Genomic DNA, 12,417 nt, shown 5'->3' with positions numbered 1-12,417 from the left:
ATTTATCTGAATATTTTTTTATCATGCCTAATGCACCTACTATGATAGGAATTGTTTCTGTTTTCAGATTCCACATTCTAGTTACCTCTATTTCCAGGTCTTTGTATTTTGAGGGTTTCTCCATTTCTTTTAGAGACACGTTGTCATCTGCCGGTATTGATACATCAATTAGAAAGCATTTTTTTTCTTCATGATCTCTGACAACTATATCTGGTCTGTGGCCTTAATTTCTCTATCTGTGTGTATCGGCATATCCCAGAGTATGGTTGCTTTCTCGTTTTCTGTGACCTTTTCTGGTGTGTGCCTATACCATCTTTTTTCTGTTGTTATTCCATAATGTTGGCATAGCTTCCAATGTATGTAGGTTCCAACTCTGTCATGTCTGTGAATATATTCCTTCTTAGCCAGGACTGGGCAGCTAGAGATAATATGATTTATTGTTTCTTGTCCATCTCCACATATTCTGCAGTTACTTGTAATATTTCTTTTCATTACATGTTTTTGGTAATTTCTGGTGGGGAGGCTTTGGTCTTGTGCTGCAATTAAAAATCCCTCTGTTTCTGCTTTGAGTCCTGAGCTTCTCAACCATTGCTGGGATTTTTCTTTGTCTATTTCTTTTGCGTTTAGTTTAGTGCAGTATTTACCATGGAGGGGCTTTTCTTGCCATCGTTTTATCGTGGTTCGTTGCTGTTCTATTTTTAGTTTGGATTTCATTTGTTTTATAGCTTTTGTTGTTTCTTCATCATCTTTTTCTTCTTCTTCTTCTTCTTCATGTTTATTAGGTGTTTCCATGTTTATTATTATTATTATTATTATTATTATTATTATTATTATTATTATATTTATTATTATTATTATATCAATTTTAATCCCGTAACTTCGTCAGAGCAGAAAAGTAAATAAAATTAAAAGAAAAAATAGGAGAAAGTGGGAACAGCGATAATCAATTCATGCTATATGTTAACCGTGGAGGCGCAATGGCCCAGTGGTTAAGACGCAGGATCGCGGTTTCGATTACTAGACCGGGCGTTGTGAGTGTTTATTGAGCAAAAACATCTAAAGTTCCACGAGGCTCCGGCAGTGGGTGATGGCGAACCCTGTTGTACTCTTTCACCACAAGTTTCTCTCACTTTTTCTTCCTGTTTCTGTTGTACCTGTACTTCAAAGGTTCAGCCTTGTCACACTCTGTGTCACGCTGAATCTCCCCGAGAACTACGTTAAGCGTACACGTGTCTGTGGAGTGCTCAACCCCATGCACGTTAATTTCACGGGTCAACTGGAACCCTCGTCGTTGTAACCGACGGAGTGCCGCATGTTGATCCATTTGGGAGACTTTCGACCGACTAGAATTTAGAAATAGAATTGGGATAATTTAATATTTAGTGGTATATTCCAATTTACGGGGAGAAGGCGTTGGTTAAATATATAACTATTTGAGCAATTTGATTAGATCAAAAATAAAATAAAATAAAAAGTAAGAAATATGATTAAAAATACCGGTAGTTATAGAACTAAATAATAAACAGCTGACTATAATAAATTATTTATTGATTTCGTATGTATTTTACTCATTATTATAAGTAAGCAGTATACCTGAAATAACCCCGGGTCAGGAATAAGAGTGGTCTGGACAGTAAGAGAATACTATTTCAAAAACAAAAGGCTGGCCATTAAGAAACTGTTAATCGCTGGAGCAGAATAACAAATAATGGATATTATGTGTTAAGGGCCTCATATCGCTTATATTAGCGCATATAATGGAATGGGACAGTAATGAGTATTTGTGGTTAAGGGGACGCAATTATTGATTTATGAAGTGATTTAAATTTCGTTTTTGGATTTGGTTTGCAAGATTCTTTATGTGAGTTCGTGTGTTGAAGCATATTCTGTTGTGTCTGGGGAGAGTGATTTTCTTTTTGTGTCTTATAATTTAACACACTCACCAATAAAATTTTCGTTGCGTCTTGCAACCTTTTCAATAGTCTTTTCAATAGTCAAAACTATTGAAAAGGTTGCAAGACGCAACGAAAATTTTAGGAAAATAAAAATAAGAAATAAGTGGAAATTTTACCGGTGAATGTGTTAAATTATAAGGCACAAAAAGAAAATGACTCTCCCCAGGCACAACACAAGTAATTTAAATGCTTACGGATGTATTTCTCTAGCGGTTAAAAGTGTATAGCCACTGTTCAATTCAACATGCATCGATGTGCGGGCTATATCTAATCTATAATATTACACACCCCAATAAACTATGTTATAATATATATTTTTACACACACACACAGAGCCTTGGCCAAAAGTATTAGGCCACCCCAATATTTTGGGGTTCTGCTATCTCAATGTTAACGAAACTCGTGCACATGGTAGATTATGGTATATTTCACAATATACATTAGTTTTAATACCTAGTTGACCCTCCTTTAGCATCAATTATCGCTTTTATACTGTATTGTATATATGCAACTAATTGAGTAAGACCAACGTCCAAAATTAACTTATGTTTCCTTGATTGTTTCAGAGTTTTATGCTAAAATACGTTGTAGATACAGTTAATAAACAGTAAAAAGCCTAAAACAAGGGAGTTGAGTGAGTGTGAGCGAGGTCAAATCGCAGCTTATCGTGAAGATGGAATGTCTCAAAGGCAAATTGCTCAGATGATGAAATGTTCTCGCTGTGCGGTGTTAGCGACTCTCAAGCACTTCAGAGAGACAAAAGACGTGAAGACTATACAAAGAACAGGTAGAAAAAAGGTTACATCACCGCGTAATGACAGATCCATCATCCAACAGCCGCTCAGAAACAGGAGAAAAACGTCGTCGGAACTCTGTGCGGACCTCAACGAGGCATGTACTTCACAAATATCAACCAGAACTGTTAGAAGAAGGCTTGAAGAGTACGGTCTGAAAGCCATGGGTTTCTAAAACGAATATGGAAAAACGTCTTCAGAGGGCCAATAATCACTCAAATTGGACCAGTGAGCAATGGTCGAAAGTCATATGATCTGATGAAAGTAACTATAAGGTAAGATAGTACATGTATTCAATCAACATATAAACTTAATATAATTGGTTTGTTGCCCAAAATACATACAAAAGTATCCAACATAAAGCATCTGATTCTTACCCTTTAAGCAGATTATTTGTCCAAGGCAGGTGTATTAGTTTACACATTCAACTATATCATCATCTATTACTACATTTCCAGCTGTGATTAGATGGTTGGAGATTGTCTTCATTGTATTAACACATAAAGCGCGATGAGCCACGATCATGGCCGTCAGGCACAAGTCAACAGGCCACGATCGTGGCCCAGACAAATGCATTTAAGATTTGGGCGTTTGTTTGGTCTAATATCACTCAAACGTTCCGATAACCCCCCCTCCCGAATGCTAGAGGACTAATAGTTCAACTAATGACTTTTCAGATGGTGTAAAACTTGCCGCCATTATTGACTACTAGGTTGTCAAAGTTCTTGCGGAATTTTACATTTTGGGTCCCTTCTCTTCCTCGTGGCACTCCAGCGTTTTACTGGGATGCCGCCTTTCGTATTTAAATAGCACTCTGTGTGTCACAGACTTTTCAGCTTGTCCGGATCGGGGAGACATGTTATACCAGAAAACTGCTTCTAGCAGTGAAATATGCCCTCTTTCCACTATGGCCTTGACTGTCCGATGGTGCCTCTCTACGATTCCGTTACTGCTTGGCCTATACGCTGCTCTGAACAAGCGGCACACTTTCCACCGGTCGAGCATATCCCTCAACGCTTCTGAACGAAACGCCGCCCTGTTGTCCATTATCAGTTCTTCCACAGGACCCCTCTCTAAGAATATCCCATTCAAAATCTTGTCAGCAATGCTTGTCCTCAACTCCCTCCAAATGGCCATCCAGCCCGGCCTGCAGTCGACCATGGGGAGATACATTCCCTGATGGTAGTGTGTCACATCCACAGCTAACCTCTTCCAGTTGTGCTCCACTGAAAGGTTTCCTTGTCATGCCCACACGGAGCAGAATCAATGGACTGACACCTGTTGCAGCTCCCGACCACTTTCCGGATGCTTCTCCTAGTGACATCAGCATCAATCACCTTCACGAGATACAGGGTCATGTTCACACCCAAGTGATGCATAGTGTGTAGTCTTTTCAGTTCGGAGTCATCCAATTGACACGCTGCAGCTATCCCTTTCTTTGCCTCCCCCGGTTCCTCCAACCATACCCTTTTCACCCTGGTCAATGCGTCTGCCCTGTTTCTCTCCGAAGGCATGAAAACCACGTGTTCAGCTTCAGTCCGAACTCGGCAATCAAATCTCTTAGAACTCCTAGACAGCGCTTCACCAACATCTCTCCGGCACCTCTCGTCCGAACTCTCCTCTCACCGGTGATCACTAATCGTACCCAGCCAAGCACAGTGGCCAAATCCATTTGGATTTCGGTCAAGCGCAGCCCCCATTTCAGGGCCAGGTTCACCCCCTTCAGCACTGCGTCTAATTCGGTGACAGTGATGTGGTTAAAGTCGTCTGATTTCCGAAGCCAGCACCTTCAATCTCCAACAAAACCTCTATCGCTATACTACTAGCATCACACCAGATGGTCCCGCATTCCGTCTTGGGCACATACCAGTTCCCCCTGACTAGGTCTTCCACTCTCGTCCTCTCTAGGATTTCCCGCAACATCACCATCCTCCCCTCTCCCACCTTCTGTATGCCTTCAACACACTCTCCATGTACATATCTTATAGCTGCTTCTCCATCTACTCAACTTGGTCTGGCTCGTCCATCTCCAGATACAAATTCAGCACTTGTATCCCCTGCAACTTAGAAACGAGCCTTACTTTTTAAATCCAGGACATCACAATATCTTCGCAGGAGAAGGGCTAAGGACACTGCTGTCAGTCTTTATTTTAGTTGCCTTAAAAAATATGTAATAATGACGTTTAATAACCTCTTTTGTTAAAGCTTACTCAAGATAGCCAAGTTTTTCGGACATTTCTGGCTTCGTTTTCTTTCATTTTAATCCTTCTGTTGGAATCGAGTTTTTGCCCCAAATCTACGCCTATGCTAAATTTCAGAGGTGATGACATTGTCCATTGAGTGGTCCATCTAGTATTTACTATTAAGTGAAACTCGTTATTGAACAAAGAGATATTGTTTCTGTATTAAGACGGTATCGAATTAAAAAGTACCGCCTGAAGATATAACCAACAACTATTTTACGTTTACAAGCCAGAAATGTCCGAAAAACTTGGCTATCTTGAGTAAGCTTTAACAAAAGAGGTTATTAAACGTCATTATTACATATTTTTTTAAGGCAACTAAAATAAAGATTGACAGCAGTGTCCTTAGCCCTTCTCCATTATATTTATCAAACTTCGCAGAACGTTTCCCTTCAATTAATTGATTTCTCTCAGAGCAAAACAACAACAGTAAGACTTTCTCAGAGCAAAACAACAACAGTAAGACTTTCTCAGAGCAAAACAACAACAGTAAGACTTCCACCCGTCCCCTCCAAACCATCCTATCTCTTTTTTTTTTAAACAATACCAATTTATCGATTTTAAATTAATACATAAAAGAAAATATTTTAGGTTTAATATAATTTGATATGACACTGTTATGTCTGCTTGGCTGAAAGACGGCAAAATGAAACACTCAATTCATACAGCTAAAGTAAAATTAAACAATGGTTTATTAATGCTCATCGTTGGTTGTACGTATTATTTTAGTTCAATTATTATCGTGTTAAATTTTAAGCTTACTGAAAACGAAAGTTTATTTGTAAAGGCTGTTGTTATTGGTCACGCTATTGTTGTGTAATCTCAGAAGAATCCGATTTGTAATCAAAGGATTCCAGCTGTGACCATACAGCTTTTTTGCATATATAGAAATATATTTTTCCACGTGTCCTTCCTTTTTTTATACCACAGGGTGAGATCCAAGTGAATATGACCAGTATTGCTAACCACGTAGATTTTTGCTCGTTTGCTGGTTGTTGGTAAAATAATTCGTATACCTATTTCTTTACTACCCGCAAGGGGCTAAACACAGAGAGGACAAACAAGGACAGACAAACGGATTAAGTCGATTACATCGACCCCAGTGCGTAACTGGTACTTATTTAATCGACTCCGAAAGGATGAAAGGCAAAGTCGACCTCGGCGGAATTTGAACTCAGAACGTAGCAGCAGACGAAATACCTATTTCTTTATTGCCCACAAGGGGCTAAACATAGAGGGGACAAACAAGAACAGACAAACGGATTAAGTCGATTACATCGAGCCAAGTGCGTAACTGGTACTTAATTTATCGACCTCGAAAGGATGAAAGGCAAAGTCGACCTCGGCGAAATTTGAATTCAGAACGTAGCGACGGGCGAAATACCGCTAAGCATTTCGCCCGGCGTGCTAACGTTTCTGCCAGCTCGCAAACATAGTTTATAGCGCGCTCACGATCTACTAAAAAAAAATTATTCCTTAGAAGATAAAAGAAAAAATCTAAAGATCTATAAACATAGCATTTCATTTAAAAACAGAAACTCAATTTTTATCCTGTTGAGTCATATAACATCTGTTACTTCTATCGTGGTATTTAAGTAGCTTCCAGAAACAGCTTATAATTACTGTCTCCTGTAAATTACTGCTGTGTGCATCAAAGTTTTTCTTTCTTTTTTATCTTAATTGTCAAAAATATAGTATATTGTTGTTTTAGTTATAAGAATCATAAACTGTCCTTGATTTCCTGTTGCCAATTTTGGCACTCGACCATAAATGTTTTATTCTCTAATTTTCTGCAAATTTGTAGTTAAAATAAATGAGCAGATATTGTAAAGATGTTATTTTTCTCGTGTTTCTAATTAAAATGTTGCTGGCAGAATTAAGGATTTATCAGATATAACCAGGTCAATATTGTTTAGGAGTTAAAGAACGTAGAAGCAAGTACTTGGTGACTTCACTCGTGCTGGTGACACGTAAAATGCACCCAGAAAACTCTCTGACGTAATTGGTATTTGGAGGGATATCCTGCAGAAGAAGTGAAGCCAAAACTCTGACATAAGGTCCTTTGGTTCCTGTAGAACCGTCGAACCCATGCCAACATGGAAAAAGGGACGTTAAATGGTGATGATGATGACGAGATGATACGGGTGTATGTGTGTACCAAAGAAAGGGCCATTACTTTATTTTGGTTTCAAATTTTGGGACAAGGCCACCAATTTCAGGGAAGGGGAAGTTGATTACATTGACCCCAGCGCTCAACTGTTACCTATTTTATCGACTCTGAAAGGATGAAGGGCAAAGTCGACCTTGGTGGACTTTGAATGCTGAACCTAAAAATGCTGCTAAGTATTTTGCCCAGTGTGCTAACGATCTGCCAACTTGGTGCCTTTCTGTTACTTTATAGTGTTGGTTTTAGATGTTGAGTAAGAAAGCACTATTTTGATCAGCCAACACACACACACACATGTATATGTATGTAACTTAGTGGTTTGGCAAAAGAGACCAACAAAATACCAGGCTTGAAATAAAAATAAGTATTGGGGCTGATCCATTTGACTGAAATAAATTCTTCAAAGCAGAATTTATATTATTTGTCGGTGGGAAGTGTGCCACCGACAGAGGAAACTGTGGCCCCTCCCAGAGCAACGAGAGATGATTTTGTGATCTTCTTCCATAAGGGAGGGGCAATAAGGAGACTAGAGGGCTGGAGGGAGGAGCCCATGCCCTGGACTGAAGACCTGGATTGGTCTCTGCAGGTGACTATGGAGGTCATATCGGAAGTCAATATGTTTAGGTGATGGACTCCTTCCTGAAGGACGAGTTTAGGTTCGCCTTCTGGGGCCCCGACCTAGAGATGGAGCATTGCCTACGGGAGGCATACGGTGTGGTCGGAGAGGAAGGATAAAGAGGCTTTAGTGCCTGAATGTTTATTGTATGTAAGAGGCTCAGCGCCTCAATTTGTAATGGACTATTAATTGTAAGAACTGAAGTAAGAGGTTTAATATCTGGTTTTTTTTTTTTTTTCCCTGTGTAAAAAAAAAACAAAGAATAATGTTTTAGAGAAGCAAAATATTGGCGGGCGTTTCTTGTCTTCTCCCATCAATATCATCCTTTTTCCTCATTCATCTCATCAATGCTTTTGTCCAGCCTGCAAGGTACTCTGTGTCATGCCTTTATGGCAAAATTTGAAATAATGTAGTGTAAACATTTGAACATGGTCACTATCTTTCCAAATCCTGCTGCCATTCACATGGGAGTTTTGATCCTCCAAAGTCATTTTGATTTGTAAGTTGATCTACTTTTTAGGGCTGCAAATTATGGTGAAAAACCCGACTTGGATATCAGTAAATGCAGTAGTCTTGCATCAGTTAACATAACTATTTGAAAAATTTAATCATGTACCAGGAGTGGCGCAGGTGTGGCTGTGTGGTAAGTAGCTTGCTAACCAACCACATGGTTCCGGGTTCAGTCCCACTGCGTGGCATCTTGGGCAAGTGTCTTCTGCTATAGCCCCGGGCCGACCAATGCCTTGTGAGTGGATTTGGTAGACGGAAACTGAAAGAAGCCTGTCGTATACATGTATATATATATAAGTGTGTGTGTATATGTTTGTGTGTCTGTGTTTGTCCCCCTAGCATTGCTTGACAACTGATGCTGGTGTGTTTATGTCTCCGTCACTTAGCGGTTCGGCAAAAAGAGACCGATAGAATAAGTACTGGGCTTACAAAGAATAAGTCCCGGGGTCAAGTTGCTCGACTAAAGGCGGTGCTCCAGCATGGCCGCAGTCAAATGACTGAAACAAGTAAAAGGGTAATACTTGATTCCAGAAAGCATTTGCTACCTTTCACATCTATAAAAATCTCAATGTAATGTAACATATGCGGTCTAACTGAATCTATTGATCTATATTATATATTTCCCTTGTTATTAAATTCAGCCTTGATATGTCACATTATTTAGACCAGTTACAGATTCAATTACAAGTTATACAAAAAAAAAACAAAAAAAAAGCTATGTTGCTCAACAAGAAAACTCTCTCAAAATAACAACAATCTGTAGTTCCCCTTCTAACAGCTGTGCTGTCTTCTTTCTTCTACTTATCAAAACAATTATTGATAATTTCTACATACTTTATTGTAGAGTATCTATGTTGCTAATGTTAGCTTGAAAATAAAGAAGTGTAGTTTTCATTGTATTGTTAATTAGTCTGAGAAATAGGAATAATTGGGTGAAATTAGTGTGGCAAATGTTCAGTTTGGACAGCCATACATTTTTGGTAAATATAAAGCAGTATAAAGAACTTCTCCAGTCTATGTAATATTTTGTAGCTGGAATATGGTAACTTGAATGAGTGACAATAACGTTGATAGAAGGAGAAGGTCATATAGAATAGATGAGACTAATGCAGATTAATATAGAAAGAATAGAGAAGGAAATCAGTTAAGCTGTTCCCACTGATTGAAGAAACATCATTGTCACTATCATTTAACATCCATTTTGCATGCTGGCATGGGATGGATAGTTTGACTGGATTCAATGAGTCTAAGGACTTCATTGTACTTTAGTGTCTTCTTTGACATGGTAGCTATGGCTGGATGCCCTTTCTAACTCCAGCCACTTTATAGCCTGTATTCTCTTTACTCTCTTTTACTTGTTTCAGTCATTTGATTGTGGCCATGCTGGAGCACCACATTTAGTCGAGCAAATTGACCCCAGGACTTATTCTTTGGAAGCCTAGTACTTATTCTATTGGTCTCTTTTGCCGAACTGCTAAGTTACGGGGATGTAAACACACCAGCCTTGGTTGTCAAGCGATGTTGGGAGGACAAACGCAGACATACACATACATATATATATATATACATATATACGACGGGCTTCTTTCAGTTTCCGTCTACCAAATCCACTCACAAGGCTTTGGTCAGCCCAAGGCTATAGTAGAACACACTTGCCCAAGGTGCCATGCAGTGGGACTGAACCCGGGACACAGCAACTCCTACGCCTATGTATTTGGTTATTTTTCTTGTACCACTGGTACAAGTGAAGACACCATATAGTTTGCACGACTGTGAAATTCTATGAGGTAGGCTGGGAGTCAGCTTTATACTAAGAGATAAGGGTTAAGGTATGACAAAGGGGTAGAGCTGAGCGGGTCCTTGTAGAGGAGCTCATGGCAACTCACATTTAGGGGAAAGAGCAAGAATGAATCAGTAGTAGCTGAAAATAGCTCTGATAAACTTCATCAGTCTGACTCTGCCAAGTTGTGAACCATCTTGTAGTTTTGTAAGTGGTGATTTATCTAGTGGAGTGCACTGTACAAGTTAGAGTTAGGATTGTGTGCTTCCCTTTATCCAGTCTGTTCTTATTTGACTCTATATTCTGGTGGATAGAGGCAAAGAAGGACAAGTGAATTTGGACAGATATTGTTTTCTAATAGAGCAGGGCTTTATTAAGAAGCTGGTTTCACAACCACATGGTTTCAGGTTCAATCTTGCTCAGGACCCTTGATATAGTCAGAGATGGAAGTTTAAGGACCCTTCATATGGTCAGAAATTTAGGGACATCCTAATTGAGAGAGGAGCAGCTACAAACTTGTGACATGGAGGGCAACTGGGAATTCCTGTGGGACAGCCACAGACCAACTCTGTGGCTGGTGCAAAGTCCCTTACAGACACAGGGTAACGTGGTGGTGGAACAATACCATAGACAATGCCATTAGAGCAAAGAGACAAGCCTGGAAGAGTGGGGGCAGTAGGGAACTGTATCAGATAGCCAGAAAGGAAGCTAAGAGACTAGTATATCTAGCCAAGGGAGAAGCAGAAAAGAAGAAATTTGCCTATGTACAGTGCTGTGAAAACCAGTGAACTGAAGTATTTTGGATTGCAAGACAGTGTGTAAGAGAAAATTGTGATGTCATAGGAAAGAAATGTGTCCACATGGATGATGGTGCACTTGCTTTTAATGAGTGTGCTTGGAGATGCCATTATGAAAGACTACTGAATGTGGAGAATGAATGGGAAGAGGAGTGTCTACCAAATGTTGACACAACTGAGGGATCAGCTATCCAAATTGACAGTACCTTGGTAGATAAAACAATTAAGGATCAGAATCCAAGACACCGAAAGGCAATGGAGATGGAGACGACGATAAGCTAAGGAGTCGGTGTTGAGGATGGCGTCAAAGTGAAGTTGATGATGATGATGATGGCGTCAGTGAAGAAAGGCATCGTTGAGTTGCTGCAGGTGGTCTGTCGCTGGAACTGGAACTGGCTGAGTCACTCTGTGGTCAGAGGTTAGTCCTTAGAAGGACTAGAACCTAAGACAAAAAATAGTGATTTGCTGGCACCTTTTATAACAGCGATGAAAGCAAATCGAATTTAGTAGGTTCAGATGGTAGAGAGCATGTTAAGTGCTTCACAGGAGATCGACTAAAATTCAAATGCTTGAAGAAATCTGCCAAGTTTGGAAGAGGAAGTGTCATGATGTTGGGAATGATTTCTTCTGAAGGAGTTGACACTCTATTGCAGATTAAAGGGACTTTTAATGCTAATATTTTTTGAATTTGGTTTAAACAGCATATGATCCCATCATTACGAGCATTTCTGAATCAACCGTGTATTTTCATGCAAAGCGTGTCACTAGATTCTTTAGTGAACAAAAAATCCAAGCAATGAAGAGGTCAGCACAAAGTACATACTTAAATCCAATTGAAAACCTTTGGAAAATACTTGGAGACAAAGTAACACAAAGGGCACCAACTACTACGACGAATTTATGGGAGATTTTAGAAGAGGAATGGAAGAAAGTAACACCTGACTTGTGCAGGAAACTTGTTATGTCCTGTAGCAATCGATGTGCAGAGGTGATCTCCAACAAAGGTCTACAAATATCCTACTAACTGTTTTAAGTTCATATTTACATTTCTTTCAATCATTATTATGGTCTTGAGTTAATTGAAGCATTTGGACGAAACTAGTGTTAGTGTTATTAACTTTAACAAGATCATTGTGCAAACTTAGATTTTTCAGAGAATTTAGCTAATGGTTAACTGTGTTTATGAAACCAATAACGAATTTGTACGTTCACTAGCTTTTCCGACATTTAAAAATATATTAATCGTTCTCTTTTTTTTTGCTCGCTACTGTATACATACATACATATTCATAATACTTTACATTATTTTTGACATTTATAGGCATTTTTATGGACCGCGTCCAATATTCATGATTTTTCACCATTCGCGGGGTGCTCTAAGAACATAATCCTAAATGCTGGATTAAAGGTTTGACGTGGGGTATTCTATTCTAAATGTTGGATTAAATGGTTGGTGTGGGGTAGAGGTAGTCTATCCTAAATGCTGGATTAAAAAGTTGGCTTTGGGGAGGCATTCTATTCTAAATGCTGGATTAAAGGGCTGGTGTTGGGGGAG

Source organism: Octopus sinensis, linkage group LG10 (assembly GCF_006345805.1).
Source record: "Octopus sinensis linkage group LG10, ASM634580v1, whole genome shotgun sequence".
NCBI lineage: Eukaryota > Metazoa > Mollusca > Cephalopoda > Octopoda > Octopodidae > Octopus > Octopus sinensis.
Note: the sequence above shows the minus strand (reverse complement) of the source record.